This window comes from Bos indicus x Bos taurus, chromosome 24, assembly GCF_003369695.1.
Source record: "Bos indicus x Bos taurus breed Angus x Brahman F1 hybrid chromosome 24, Bos_hybrid_MaternalHap_v2.0, whole genome shotgun sequence".
Lineage (NCBI taxonomy): Eukaryota > Metazoa > Chordata > Mammalia > Artiodactyla > Bovidae > Bos > Bos indicus x Bos taurus.
Genome location: NC_040099.1, coordinates 16,527,633 through 16,544,600, shown reverse-complemented (window position 1 = coordinate 16,544,600; position 16,968 = coordinate 16,527,633). Strand labels below are relative to the sequence as shown.

Genomic DNA, 16,968 nt, shown 5'->3' with positions numbered 1-16,968 from the left:
CATCCATCAACTTGGGGGGTTCATCTTTTAGTGTCATATCTTTTTGCCTTTTCATATCGTTCATGGGATTCTCAAGGCAAGAGTGCTAAAGAGGTTTGCTATTCCTTTCACCAGTGGAGCACACATTGTCAGAACTCTCCAACATTCCCAGTCCTTCTTGAGTGGCTTTACACTGCATGACTCATAGTTTCATTAAGTTTTACAAAAGATCCATGTGATCATTATGGTTAGTTTTCTGTGATTGTGGCTTTCATTCTGTCTGCCCTCTGATAGGTGAGGATAAGAGGCTTGTGTAAACTTCCCGATGGAAGGGACTGGCTGTGGGGAAAACTGGGTCCTGCTCTGGTTGTCAGGGCCATGCTCTGTAAAATTTTAACCCAATTTTCTGCTGATGGATGGGGCTGTGTTCCCTCCTTGTAGTTTGCCCTGAGGACTCCTATGGATAATTTGTTTTATTCACCTGCTTATTTATTGATTAATATGTTTTGTCTTACCTCATTGGAACTTTCTTGGACTTTGCCATGTGACTTGCAGGATCTTTGTTCCATGACCAGGGATCCAACCCAGGCCCACAACACTGAAAACACTGAATCTTAACCACTTCACCACCAGGGAATTCCTTCCCACCTTAATGGAATTTAAGCTCCATCAGAAGAGTGATATTTTCTTATTTTCATCTATTGTTTCCAGAGGCATTTTAGCCCATAATTACATTTTCTAGTCTTTGGATAATTAATTTGTATACACATTTATTGATCTACCTATATTTTCATTATTTATTCAATAAAGACTTATTGAACAATTATTTTATACCAGGGACTTTTTTTTTTTTTTTTTTTTTTTTTAGGTTTGGGGACAGGAGGAATGCAAAATCAAACCTCTGTCCTTAAGGATATTGGAGTTCAGAGGTGGAGACAGACATGAAACAGATAATAGCATTTGAGATGGTGATTAATGCTACGGAGAAATATAGAACATAGAAGCTAGAATGGAATTGTTACCTTTACTAAGAAAGAAAGATCTTACGGAAAACATAAATTTTAAGTAGAACCCTGACAAAGTATTTACTGTGATTAAAATAAGAAGTATATTGTAGATTTTAAACAGAGAAGTGAATTAATCTGCCTCCTGTTTTAGAAAAATCATTCCAGCTCTTGGATTGAATAAACCCTGTGGGGAGGCAGGATCTGGTGGAAATGAGGAGACTAAGGTAGGAAGTATATAATGGTCTACATAATAGGTGTCATTGCCAGGAACCAGAATATTACCAGTGTAGATAAGGATAAATGATCAGATTCTATATATACTTTGAAGATACAGCATATGGAATTTGCTCATGGCATTAATGTACACTGTGGAAAAAAGAGAGTGTGGTTAGGATAACATATATTTTTGGCCTGATCCCTTAGAATGATGGAATTAAAGTCTATGAAAAGAGCGAGTCTGGGAGAAGGGAAGAAATTGGGAATAGGTTTGGGTCTTGTTAAACTTAAAATGCCTGTAAGACATCCAGGTAGAAATGTCGAACAGACAGTTTGGTTATACAAATTAAAATTCAGAGAATTCACCCATCCATCTTAATAAATATTCACTAATTATTTCTGCTGTGTCAGAAATTGCAATGCTGTAACTACTAATTTGAAAAATATACTATCCCTATGTTTTAGGAATTTTCAGTTTAAAGGGGAAAAAATGAGCAAGGGTTTCCAATAAATAGGATAAAATTTTCCTGATACTCCAGGAATATGTAGCAGTGGTAGGAAAGAGTTTTATTTGGTATTGGGTTAAGAAAATAGGGTTGGGAGAGCTGATGCTTTGGCAGAGACTTGAATGGTATTTAAGTTAGCCATATTGAGAGTGGGATCTAGAATGTTCCTTGCTGATTTTCAGGTACAGCTCATATCTCATTTCCATGACACTTTCCCATAAACTCATGCCAAGCATAATGTATTTCTTGAAATTAAGCAAAACAAATGGAATATGGATTTGACTTTGGGATTTTTATTTACAAAATAAATTCCAGGCAGACGCTTTAACCTCTGAGCCACCAGGGAAGCCCATTCTTCAAGATAGGATATATTATACAACTTACAGAATAATTTTTTAAATATTTATAAAATGTTATCCTTATACTGCACTTTACAGTTTTTTCAAAGGTTTAATATTATTACAGTGAGGTGAATGAATGTTGTGATGTGCCCAGATCCTCTTTTAGGATTATAGCTCCAATTTTCCCAGCTCCTTGTAACATTCTCTTCTCTGAAAGTTGCCCTATGATGAAATGAGTCCATTACCCAAGGTGAGCACTCCTCCCCAGGGTCAGCACACATCTAACGAATGTCAGAGCATAAATGCCTCTCATTGCAGCTTGAGTCAAGACACCTCTGAAGAGCCATCTCATCTCCAGAATTCTCTTTATGATTGGTTGGGCGTTCTGTTAACACTACCTCAAATTTGAATTTCTCCTTCAGTCCAATTCTGCTTTCTTGATTAAAGGTTTTGTTCCTAAAGATACTACCAAATAAACCTCTTGTAAGCCAATTTTTGACTTAGAGTCTACTTCCTGGTAACTGTGTGTGGCAGACAGCAATATTCACATCATCTACAATATAGATCCATTTAGTAAATCCCAGTTAAGCTCCCCAATTAGAATTAAGACTGTACACTTGACTGAAATCACTATTATAACTTTGGAGTAAACCAGTAGAAATATTCTTTATCTCCAAATTCTGCCAAACTCATGTGTACCCTAAATTATGAGTGTGTTATTTTAATTTTGAATACCTCACCACTGGATGAATGTATAGTAATTGATGGGTAAGAATGACCTATACAGAATCTAGTTCAGAGACTCTGCCAAATCCTCCCATTGTTTTTGAGCTTCTCAGTCAGGCTCTGAAATTTTAGAAGCATCCTTTTTTTAGGAAGAGCAACTAGAGAGAATCCAGAAGAGGAGAAAGATGATCTAAATTATGGAAAGTCAGGCAATCAATCTCACATATATAAAAGATTTAAGGAGGATGCAATTTTTTGTTTGTTTGTTTGTTTAAGCTATCTTGTCTCTTTATCCTTCTTTAATCTGAAACATTTCCAGAATCTTTTTTGGTTATCATGATGACATCGTATAGAGCTCCTATCTCCCCCATTTGTTTTCAGTTTCTTTCTTTTTAATTGGAGGATAACTGCTTTACAATCTTGTGTTGGTTCTGCCATACAACAATTCACATAATTCACAAAGTCAAAATTCACATAATCTCCTTCTGAAAAACCTTATTGTTGAGGCTCCCTCCACTTCCCATCCCACCCCTCTAGGTAGTCACGGAGTACCAGGCTGGGCTCCCTGTGTTATATAGCAGCTTCCCATTAGTTATCTGTTTTACACTTAATAGTGTATATACATCAGTGCTACTTTTTCAATTCATCTTACCCAAAAGAGGATGTAGTTTTAGCACTAAGAGTATGAAGCAACTTTGGACATATAAAGATACAAGAATAAAAGTGATGAAGAAGCAGGTTTTGCTCTTTGGCAACAGAGTTGTCTCACAATTACAAAAATATATTGAACTGGAGTAAAGTGACACAAAGCCAGGGAAGTTGTGGAAAGATAACTGCATTGTGCTGAGGTTCAAACAGCTGATGGTCAAGGCCTTGTCCAGCTTTGATTTTGCACGATAGTAAGCTTGGACAAGAAAGGGTCTCAGTTTGAAATGCATATCAGAGCAACATGGTAATTTATATAAGAAAGAAAAACATGTGCACTAGATATATTCATACTAAATAAAGAAAGAGATAAATCTGTATACTAGTTTTAACAGTTGTCGATATGGATGAAAATATTCTATGATGAGACAGCAACATAGCCTTGGTTTATTTACTTTCACAGTTTTAGAGAAATACATTGTATGCCAGAGGACAATATATTTATCATTTTCTTTTAAAAAAACAAGCATTATTCTGTTGTTAGTGCATGCAGTGTTGTTATGTATATTTTTGTGCATATCACCAAGTGTACACGTGGAAGAATTTCCCTAGGACATACAACTAAGGATGGTGTATGTGGGTCACAAGATGTGAGTTATCTATTTTAATAGAAAATGCTAAATTGATTACTAAAGTGATTGTATCCGTATTCATTCCCGCCAGCAATATGTAAAAATCAGTTACTCCCAGACAGCATCTACACTTGCCTCTTACTGATTTTCTATTAGAGTGTTGGGTGTGAAATACTCCCTTATAGAGATTTTACATTTCAATGTCGATTATTTACAAATTGAGGATTTTTCCATACAATCACGTGATGTCCCTTCCTCTTTTGTGAAATGCCAACTAAATGACCATACTGTGTGTGTGTGTTTTAAAAATATATTTCTCTAAATAAACTTCTTCCATATATTTTTCTTAAGAAGCAATAGAAGTTCTTTATATATTCTATTTAATCTTATCTAATTTTATGCATATGAAATATCTTCCTGCAGTGAGTGTTATCTTTTTATTATTTATGTAATAACCTTTTGAGAAATGAAAATGTTAATTCTAATATATTTATATTTACTGATTCTTTCATGGGTTACACATATTAGGTCTTGTTTAAGAAATTATTTTCTATGCTAAGGTCTTTAAGATGTTACTCTCTATTATTTTGCAATTTTGTCTTTACTATTTAGACATTTACATTTAATTTTTTAACCTACCTGATGATTCCTGTTAGTAGTGTTAGGTAGAGATCCAAATACATTTTTTAATGAACAATTGACTGTCCTGTGCTTAGTCACTCAGTTGTGTCCGACTCTTTGCAGCTGTATGGACTGTAGCCTGCCACAATCCTTTGTCCATGGGGATTCTCCAGGCAAGAATACTGGAGTGGGTTGCCATGACCTCCTCCAGGGGATCTTCCCAACTGAGGGATGGAATCAGATCTCCCACATTACAGGTGGGTTCTTTACCATCTGAGGCACCAGGAGAGCTCCTCTGTCCATTGAGTTTTCCAGGTAAAAATATTGGAGTGAGTAGCCATTTCCTTCTCCAGGGGATCTTCTCCACCCAGGGATCAACCAGTCTCCTGCACTCCTGCATTGCAGGCGGATTCTTTACAATCTGAGCCATGTACCTGGGATTAATCAACTTCCCAGGAGATGTTGTTGGTCTAACTTAGAAGGGTTCTTTCTCTTATCTCACTTGCATTTTCCCCCTAAATTAATTTCTATAACTTCACAATATATTTTGCTATTTGGTAATATGTTGACTATTCTTGATATCTGCAGTGTACTGTTTATTCTTATACTTTGCTTTCTGTACATATTTTAGAATCAACTCAATCGCTTCTCGGCCTTTGGCTAAAATCAAGTGTAGAATCAACTCACTATTTTTTTTTTTTTTTAATGCTGTCAGAATTTTTCCTGGAATTTATCTGGGGTAAAATTACATCCTTTCACTATTGTTTCCTCTTATTTATGAGCATTGTATATGACTCCATTTGTTTAACTATTTTAATGTCTTCCAGTAAAGCTCTATACATTTTTTAATGAGGCTTGCAAATTCTATGCTTTAAAAAGATTCATACTTTATACCTTTAATTTTGGTGATTTTATATTGTTTTATCTTTTTTTTTCTTTTTCCAAAATATTTATTTTACAGAAATGCAATTTATTGCATATACTAATTCTTAGTATTGAGCAACTTGCTAAATTATCTCATAATATTTTTCATAGCCAAATGTCCTTAGGAATGGCAATCTAACCATTTAAAAAGAAAGTTTAAAAGCCTATGAGAAATGGAGGCAAATAAGAAAATAAAACTTGAAGATATATAAGCGTTCTAGTCAACATCATTCTAGTGATGGAAAAATTTACAATAAAATTCTCATGAATGGATTTTTACAAATCCTGTTTTTGTATGTTTCACTGGGATGTGTCTACTGCTAAGAAATTGTGTTCTGCCTTGTTCAGATACCAGGTTCTTTTCTTGTTGGAATGATGCTTTGGGGTTTATGATAGAAAAGTAAAATCTAACACCTTTCCCCTAACCTCCATCCCTTCTTCAAAAGAAACTGCTCTGTTTGATCCTCTTCGTGAAGTTCCTATTGACAGGACATCAATCATTTTATTTGTATACCACTTTTCACAGGACTAAATGTGCTTTACAGAATTAGTAACATCCCAGTTCCCAACGTAGACTGACAGATTATTTGTTCAAAAGGCAAGCTTATCAAGTCTGCACTGCTTACCTTTCTGTGTGCAGAGCTGTATTGGCTGTCTGTGAAATGAGGGGAGCATCAGGTGTCCCTGGCATTTGACAAGCAGAGGTGCTGTGGATGTCTCTGCCAGGCCCTTTGGAGCAGCAGGCTGTGGGCTCCTTGTGTCTGAAAGGCCATATGAACCTGCAGGGAAGAGGATGTGCCAGTTCTCCAGTGGCATTTCATAGGGAATTCACTGCCATGAGACTCAACTCCTTGGGTTGAAAGTCATCAAGGAGTACTAATCATTCTAGGGGCTGCGCTTGGTAACCAAGTCCCAGGGGTTAGGTAACATCAAATAAAACCAGACACAAATGTCATTTCTTTATTATCAAAAATTATAATTTTTTTTTTCCCCCTTCTTAAGTGTGGTTCTTCCAATCTGGTCAGGCTTATCTTTTCAGTTTCTCTGTGGGCATTTCATCTTCTTTGCTATGCTTCCCCAGGTGACGATTTTTTTTTGATCATTATTAACACACTGTTCTTGCTTTCCAAGTAATCAGATTACATGGGCATGACTTCTATTTCAATAATTCAAACTAAATTCATGTTCCTTTAAATTTTTAGTTTTTATGTATGCATATCTACATATATGTTGTAATATCTATATAATTTCTAATATTGGGCCAGAGAAATGCAATCATGTTAATTTCTGTTTGAGCCCTACAGGCGAGCTATATAATCATAGTATAATATGTATATCACTATACATGCATACATATCATTGAATATTAAAATATCATATAAAATTGTTATATTATTCTTTATACGTTGCTTGACACAATTTTCTTACTATTTATGCTTATGTTATTCCTGTTTAAGTGTTAAATACTTGAAGGCAGATGATATACATCTTTCTTCCTTAATTTATCATAGATTTATAGTAAAGAAATACATTTGTATATGCATCTATATCAGAGTATATAATAATTTTTGAGTAACTAGAGTTACCGAGAAGTATAATTTTAACTTACAGGCTCTAATTAGTAGAATGTAGCTACATGAAGTTTATATGTGCTTGTATATATGTGATGCATACATATTATAGTCACTTAGCAAGTCATTATAAGTATCTATCAGTTCAGTTCAGTTCAGTTGCTCAGTCGTGTCCGACTCTTTGCGACCCCATGAATCACAGCATGCCAGGCCTCCCTGTCCATCACCAACTCCCAGAGTTCACTCAGACTCATGTCCATCGAGTCAGTGATGCCATCCAGCCATCTCATCCTCTGTCCCATCCTCTGCCCTCAATCCCTCCCAGCATCAGAGTCTTTTCCAATGAGTCAACTCTTCACATGAGGTGGCCAAAGTACTGGAGTTTCAGCTTTAGCATCATTCCTTCCAAAGAAATCCCAGGGCTGATCTCCTTCAGAATGGACTGGTTGGATCTCCTTGCAGTCCAAGGACTCTCAAGAGTCTTCTCCAACACCACAGTTCAAAAGCATCAATTCTTCGGTGCTCAGCCTTCTTCACAGTCCAACTCTCACATCTATACAAATTGATACATACAATCTATATCATTATTTTATAATAATCAAGAAATTAGGTCCTTACACTATAAAGATGTTATGTAAATATAAAAGTTACACAAAGATTTTTTTTTCTCATAATAATGTAAAGCTAAGACTAAGAATATATCTCAATAGCTCTTAAGAAAAAAATGCATAATTTATGTTTGATTTCAGTAGATTTACTCTCTAGGAAAACATAATCCAATGGTTTTCACTGAAGAAATATGTTATGGCTTGGAAAAAATACACTTTTAGTATCTAACTTGTACAAATAGTTCCCTCTCAACAAATCCTTCTATTAGCATGTACATTTATAGTCATAAAACAACCTTTAAGCCACATTTTACTAAGCCCTAAAGCAGATGAAAATCAAATGCAGATGTGGAATGGGAGCCAAACAGATGCTGAAAAACCCTGTCAATATCCTAAAGGAATCTATTCCCTATCAGAGAGAAACTTAATTTCTACTATAAAGAATTTGATTATGTATTGTTATACAAAATGTGATTAATGTTTTGTGGTGATTAATCAACTGCAAAATATATAATTATGCCATCTGTATTTTTCCAGCTTCTTGTCACTTACAAATTCTGCAGGGGAGTAGGGAGGTGGGGTGTTGAGAACTTGTGGCATTTAGAGAGCTTTAAAGCCACAGGAGACTCATCTGGGGAACTGAACAACTTGCAGGCCTGATGCTAATTCTAATGAAAAAGGAATAAGATCATAAACAAAGAGACCCCGAAAGCCCACTGGCTCCCTGCAGAACAGAAGACTGTGAAAAGGGAGGCCACTACCTCCTAAGCCGCAGCAAAAACTAGCTCCCATGGTTAAATTGCCATTTGTTTTTCATTCCGGTAACAGGTTACAAACTTAATTCTGACTAGTGGAAGTAATGGCATCAGTGCCAGGCAAGGATTCATCCTTTATTTCAGTACATCAATAAAATAAATATTTTTTGCATCTCTATTCTACTACAATCCAAAATGTAAGACTGCAATTAAGGTTTATGCTGCAACCCATATGCATTCCTTCCTAAAAATTGAAACTGTTAGAGTTGTATTTACACGTGTGTCCCAGCTGGAAAAAAAGTTTCAGTATAGTTGAGAGCTGCTTATTAAGTTGAATTCCACAAAAAAACCTCAGGTTTTAATATATTATTTTGACCTAGATAATGTGTTTCATTGATTTTTTTTTCATTTTACTATTGCTTTGGGGGGAGCATTATGTAGAAACAGCTTAAAATGAGTTCTGCTTCAAATTCCCAATGGTTTTCAGTATTAATAGGAGTAGAATCTACTTGTGTGCTGAAGAGTAGCACAGGGAGATGTAGTGATTTTCTTAAAGAATGCTTCTTTAACTCTGGATATATGTAAGAATTGTATGGAATTTGTTTTTTAAACATAAAGTCTAGCTTACACCTGCAGAGATCAATCTAAACATTGATATTTTTAGAAGTTTCCAGATGATTTCCCTTGGACAGCAAGGAGATCAAACAAGTCAATCCTAAAGGAAATCAACACTGAATATTCATTGGAAGAACTGATGCTGAAGCTCCAATATGATGCAAAGAGCCAAATCACTGGGAAAGACCCTGATGCTGGGAAAGATGAAGGCAGGAGGAGAAGGGGATGACAGAAGATGAGATGGTTGAATGGCATCCTTGATTTAATGGACATGAGTTTGAACAAACTCTGAGAGATGATAGAATCTGCCTGCAATGCAGGACACCTGTGTTCGATCCCTGGGTTGGGAAGATCCCCTGGAGAAGGAAATGGAAGCCCATTCCAGTATTCTTGTCTGGAGAATTCCATGAACAGAGGAGTCTGGCAGACTACAATCCATGGGATCACTAAAAGTTCGACACAACTGAGCAGCTGTCACTCACACTCTCTGGGAGATAGTTAAGGACAGGGAAACCTGGGGTCCATGGAGTGGCAAAAAGTTGGACATGACTGAGTGACCAAACAATGACAAAAACAACACAAGATGATTTCCATGTAATGTCTTCTAGATGAATATCCAATAAGCCAGTGGCTTTTCATTTTTTTTTCCCTTTTTTTTCTTTTTTTTTAAATTTTATTTTATTTAACTTCATAATATTGTATTGGTCTTGCCATATATCAAAATGAATCTGCCACAGGTATACATGTGTTTCCCATCCTGAACCCTCCTCCCTCCTCCCTCTGCATACCATCCCTCTGGGTTTTCCCAGTGCACCAGCCCCAAGCATCCAGTATCATGCATCGAACCTGGACTGGTGACTCGTTTCATATCAAGTGTGGTCCTCAGACCATCAGTTAAGCAGCACCTGAGAACTTGTTAAAAATGTAAATTATCAAGTTCCACTACAGACATACTAAGTCTGAAAATCTGGCATGAGATCCAGTGGACTAGAATGCAGTAAGCTCTACAGGTAACTTGAATATAAACTATTTTTGCTCAAACTTTAGCCTGCATTAAAATCAGAATTTCTGATACAGTACACTTGGTGTGAGGCTGGAGAATCTGTATTGCTAACTATTTTCAATGTGATGCTGATTCTACTAATTGGGGGATTGCTGTTTGTGAACTACAAGACTAGAATGTTGCAACAAATATAAGCCAAGACTAAGATCAACATATATATATATATATATATATATATGTTGTTGTTCAGTCACCCAGTCACGCCCAACTCTTTGCAACTCCATGTTGTTTAATGTTGTATATTGCCCTTCTTAATTTAAGAATTACCCCTTTGTCAAAGATAACCTTTGTAAAACCTTTAGTTTCATACCCCCACAGGTGACACCCTCCCAGTCTCTTTCCTGATTCTAGAACAAAAGCTAAGTGTGCACAGGCATTCATTGATTTTGTTCATTACTGAATGTGGATTTAGCTCTCAATAAACACTTATGCATGAGAGAGAAAATGAGAGAATATTTTGTTTGAGATTATCAGGAAATTTAGTCAAGCAAAAGATTCACTTATTCTTTTCAGTAGTTGTTTTACTTAATTGACAGGCTGTTTTGAAATAATATTGACCAGGTGTATTTTGCTTAAAATATTGAATCTATCTAATTTAGCAACTGGCCACAAGCAGACATCTTTTGACTACGTTTTTCAGTTCTGAACCAAAAAAATCATGAAACTGAACAAACATAAGCTGACGCCACCACTGCATCAGTTTCTGTTATTTTCTGTTCACATGATCCTTATATCTATAAACCTTGAATCCATTCAGTCATATACTTATGAATCTGCCATCAGCAACTTACTGAACAGAGCAGTTCACTGATAAGGGAGAATTCATCTCTTTCCTTGTTCCTTTGTACACATGTTCTGATAATTATAACAATGTGAATGAAAATTTAAAAGAATATCTATGACAGTTTGATTGGGATGGGAGAATTTTCCAATTTTTAAGACTGTGAGTATGATATTTCTATATGACTGCAGAGAGTGAGGAGTAATTATTTTTGACACATAGTTTGTAGAGGGAAAGTTCCTTCTGAAGAGAAGGAAGAAAATAATTTATGGACTTAAAGATTTGGGAAAAGAGAAGGGGAGCTATTCTCTGTGATAAGTCATTACACAGTCTCAAAAACACTGCTCTCACTACATAGGGCTCCTGTACACTATATTGCTTTTAGAGGGATCTGGATCAAAACTGTAACAAAACTGTTTCTGGAAGTTGAGAGAAAGAAGTTGATTGTTCAATATGCCATTTTTACCTGTGTATCATAGGCAGTTTTTAGCATATTTTGCAAAATTTCAGAAGATGTCAGATTCTGTCAAATTTAGCATATTTCATCAAGATCTTAAAAAGACTAGATTTATCAATTTTTGTGATCTGGATCATATGCTCAAGTCATTAGTTGTCTATCAAAAATTTACAAAACTCAACAAGAAACAATATTCTAAATGCTGGCAAATGGCTTTATCACACATCAGTTCAGTTCAGTTCAGTTCCTCAGTCGTGTCCAACTCTTTGCAACCCCATGAACTGCAGCACACCAGGCTTCCCTGTCCATCACCACTCCTGCAGCTTGCTCAAACTCATGTCCATCAAGTCGGTGATGCCACCCAATCATCTTGTCCTCTTCTGTCCCATTCTCCTCCTGCCTTTAATCTTTCCCAGTTTCTGGGTCTTTTCCAGGGAGTCAGTTCTTCCCATCAGGTGGCCAAAGTACTGGAGCTTCAGCTTCAGCATCAGTCCTTCCAATGAATATTCAGGATTGATTTCCTTTAGGATTGACTGGTTTGATTTCCTTGCAGTCCAAGAGTCTTCTCCAACACCACAGTTCAAAAGCATCAATTCTTCGGCACTCAGCCTTCTTTATAATGCAACACTCTCATCCATACATAACTACTGGAAAAATCATAACTTTGACTAGACAGATTTATGTCAGCAAAGTAATGTCTCTGCTTTTTAATACGCTGTCTAGGTTGATCATAGCTTTTCTTTCAAGGAGCAAGTGTCTTTTAATTTCATGGCTGCAGTCACCATCTGCAGTCACTTTGGAGTCCCCCAAAATAAAGGCTCTCACTATTTCCATTGTTTCCCCATCTATTTGCCATGAAGTCATGGAACGGGATGCCATGATCTTAGTGTTTTGAATATTGAGCTTTAGGCCAGTTTTTTCACTCTCCTCTTTCACTTTTGTCAAGAGGCTCTTTAGCTCTTCTTCACTTTCTGCCTTAAGGGTGGTGTCATCTGTTTTTCTTATGCCGTTGATATTTCTCCCAGCAATCTTGATTCCAGCTTGTGCTTCAGCCAACCTGGCATTTCACATGATGTTAAATAAGTTAAATAAGAATAGAAGTTAAACAAGCAGGTTGACAGTATACAGCCTTGATGTACTCCTTTCCCAATTTGAAACCAGTCTGTTGTTCCATGTCCAGTTCTAACTGTTCCTTCTTGACCTGCATACAGATTTCTCAGGAGCCCATCAGGAAGATTTAAAAAAAAAAAGCAGGTTATTCTTTTGGAATTTGGAGATGACTCCCCCCATCCAAAATAAAAGTATTGTTTAGTACAATGAGAACAGAATCAGGGAAATATAGCCATTATTTTCTAATAATGTGAAATGGAATATAATCTATAACAATATTAAATCACTTTGCTGAAACTAATATAGTATTATAAATAAACTATACTCTATTTTTTAAAAGAATCAGAATTCAATTACAAGGGAAAAATACTTAAAGAAAAAATTATAAAATAGAACCATTCCAACAAAACTTTAATGCACAATAAATTATTTTAAAGAGTTTATAAAAATAAAGTAAAACGTATGGACTTCCCTAGAGGATCAATCAGTAAAGAATCCACCTGAAATGAAGTTGACCACCTGCAATACAGGAGACCTGGTTTCAATTCTTGGTTCATGAAAATTCCTTGTAGAACGAAATGGCAACCCACTTCAGTATTCTTGCCTGGGAATTCTATGGACAGAGGAGCCTGGCAGGCTACAGTATATGGGGGTAGTAAATAAAATTAAATATAAAATGGATTTTAATGTACAGTAAGGGCAGGTACATGATTAGAAATTTTAAAAGAAAAGAAATGAGAAAAAGATAAAAACAAGCTTTATTGTCAGAACTAGATATAGACTTGACTCTGCATAAATTGAGTCATTGATCTTTAGAAGCACAACTGTGCAAAGGGCTAGAAAGGATATAACAATCAGGTGTTATCACAGACTCATGGTATAGTACTTCCAATTTCTATGTCTTTTTGAAACTAAATGTCTTTGAATTCCAGAAAATTTGAAATATTGATTGAGAGAAGAACTTACAACCTGTACCTATTTGAGAAAGAAATTAAGAAGTACTATTTGTATAGGTACAGATTTATTTCGAAAAGTGTTGGGTGAAAAATGAAAGCTGCAGAATGGTAAGAACAGAATGAGAATACTTATGCAGAGTTTAAAGCACATGATGCATGGTTCATGAATGCATTAGAGTGAGACAGCTCTCAATGTGAACGTGGAGAATGTGTGGAGAAAGGAGTGCAAGGATGAGTCCTGTAAAAATTGACAAAAGTTACATAAAACCTTAATTTCTGGAGGCCCATTAGATCATTTTATTTTTTTGAATAACATGATCTTTACAAATTTGAAGAAGCAAAGAAAGTGACACTATATAGTTTTGTCTCAGAGTGGAGGAGAATAGAATATTATGCTAATTTCATCATTTATATGGATAAATGTTTACCTTTTGTGAGTGGAGCACCAGGTTGGATGGACATTATAGTTAGATGGATACATTTCTGTTTTCAAAGAGTTTGCAAATTCAAAGCCCTGACTGATGTAGGAAAAGTGAAGGAGGCTGAAATTCTGGGTAAACATTCCTGTTTCTTATCATTTTGTAAATAATTCCAGTTTCAGTCAACTGTGATCTCTTTGCCATACATTTTAAATATCACAGTAAAAAGAATTCAGCTCCAGGAAAATCAAAGTATATTAATTTTCACTTATTGGTTAAATGTTATTTCTCTGTGTTCTGACCATTACAATCTTCTTTGTAAGAATAATCACTTATGCTTTGTTACAGAACTTCAACTTTCCAAAGATACCATAGCGGGGTAACCAATTAAAGGAGACCATTAAGGAAATACATTGCAATTAAGTTTACATTCAGCAGATAGGGCTTGTTGCTAGATAAGAAGAATCTTTTAAATGTGGACTATTCATTTATTTTTACATTTTATCATGTTGATTATCACAGCATGAGGCATTCTTTTAGATTAAAAACGTTGTGAAACGTTAAATTTAAAAAATGAAAAAGCCAATATGCACAATTAAACAATTATCACTTTCAACCTAGACTCACAAATGAAAATAAATAGGTAAGACAAGAGCATATAAACACTTAGGGGGTCTCAGTTATACTCACTGCCTCTGTGGCAGCTCCATTAACTTGAAACCTTGGGTTGTTATTAAGAAATTACAGTCTTGCCTCAGGAAAGGAATAAAGTTATGCTTGTTCATAAGCCTGAGCTATCTTCTGCATCATAAGGACAGGGATTCTCCCTTCAAATGTGGAGTAGATATGTGTTTTAACGTGTTATTGTTCACTTGCTAAGTTGTGTCCAACTCTATCCAAGCCCATGGATTCCAGGTTTCCCTATCCTTCACCATCTCCTGGAGTTTGCTCAAACTCTTGTCCATTGAGTTGGTGATGCCATTCAACCATCTTGTCCTTTGTCATCCCCTTCTCCTGCTTTCCATCTTTCCCAGCATCAAGGTCTTTTCCAATGAATCAGCTCTTTGCATCAGGTGGCCAAAGTATTGGAGCTTCAGCTTCAGCATGAGTCCTTCCAGTGAATATTCAGGACTGATTTCCTTTAGGATTGACTGGTTTGATCTCCTTGCAGTCCAAGGAATTCTCAAGAGTCTTTTCCAGCACCACAGTTTGAAAGCATCAATTCTTCTGTACTCAGTTTCTTTATGGTCCAATTTTCACCACCATACATGACTACCAGGAAAACCAGTAGTTTTAACTTGTGGCATTTAACACATACACAATCTACCTCTCTTTCTCTTTTTCAAAAGGTATTTTCAAATTCCATTACCTTTCTAAGTTTGCAACTCAAGGCAAAGTCCATGTCTCAAATATACAGCAATGACAGAGAAAATATAAAAGAATAACCATACCAGGCCACCTTACCTGTATCCTGACAAACCTGTATGTGGGTCAAGAAGCAATAGTCAGAAGCTTACATGGAAAAACTGACTGATTCAAAATTGGGAAAGGAGTACAACAAGGCTGTATATTATGACCTTGTTTATTTAACTTAAATGCAGAGTTATTGTTCAGTAGCTAAGTAACGTGTGACTCTTTGTGAGCCCATGCGCTCCAGCATGCCAGGCTTCCCTGTCCTTCACTGTCTCCTGGAGTTTGCTCAGATTCATCTACATTGAATCAATGATATTATCTGAAAATGCTGGGCTGGATGAGTCACAATCTGGAATCAAGATTGCCAACTTGACTGAGAAATATCAACAACCTCAGTTATGCAGAGGATACCACACTCATGGAAGAAAGTGAAGAGGAACTAAAGAACCTCTTGATGAGGGTGAATGAGGAGAGTGAAAAAGTTGGCTTAAAGCTCAACAATCAAAAACTAAGATCATGGCACCGAGTCCCATCTCTTCATGGCAAAAGATGGGGAAAAAGTGGAAGAAGTGACAAATTACATCGTCTTGGGCTCCAAAATCACTGTGAACAGTGACTGCAGCCATGAAATTAGAAGACACTCACTCCTTGGAAGGAAAGTTATGGCAAAATTAGAGAGCATATTAAAAAGCTGACAAAAGTCTGTATAGTCAAAGCTATGGCTTTTCCAGTAGTCGTGTATGGATGTGAAAGTTGGACCATAAAGAAAGCTGAGCACTGAAGATTTGATGCTTTCAAATTGGTTGTCAGAGAACACTCTTGAGAGTACCTTCTACTGCAAGGAGATCCTAAAAGAAATCAACCATGAATATTCATTGGAAGGAATGATGCTGAAGCTGAAGCACCAATAGTTTGGCCTCCTGATGCAAAGAGTTGTCTCATTGGAAAAGACTCATGCTGGGAAAGATTGAAGGCAAAAGGACAAGGGGACAGCAGATGATGTGATGTTAGATAGCATCACCAATTCAGTGGACATGAATTTCAACAAACTCTGGGAAATAGTGAATGACAGGGAAATCTGGTGTGCTTGAGTCCTTGTGCAAAGAGTTAGATATGACTTAGAGACTGAACACATACACAAGCAACAGTAATAGCAACAAAAGCTCTTATATAGGCTCCAAAACCAGATTATACATTTTTGTGGGCAAGAAATGGAACATTGAAGGGAACAGTGAGCACAGCTGTTGGTCTCTGAGATGGTCAGTAGATAGTGGTGAAGATGTGCAGTAATGATGGAGCATCTGCTTGAAGCCACCCAGAGGATAGTGGTAAGAACAGTCTACTGTGAAATGGGTTTGAAAAGGCAGAAACTTAAGAATCTAGGAAACCTGAAGATAAGGTCAAAACTATATGATCTGCAAATGCAACAAACAACAGTTGGAATATACAATGGATTAAATACAATCTCTTTAACAAGTGGTGCCAGGAAAACTGGTCAACCACTTATAAAAGAATGAAACTAGAACACTTTTTAACACCATACAGAAAAATAAACTCAAAATAGATTAAAGATCTAAACGTAAGACCAGAAACTATAAAACTCCTAGAGGAGAACATAGGCAA

The 16,968-nt window shown here is 36.2% G+C and overlaps 1 pseudogene; it reads left to right on the top strand.

Annotated features, from left to right (window-relative positions):
• Positions 1-5,314: 5,314 nt before the first annotated feature.
• LOC113883053 lies at positions 5,315-5,427 on the top strand (annotated as a pseudogene).
• Positions 5,428-16,968: the final 11,541 nt, after the last annotated feature.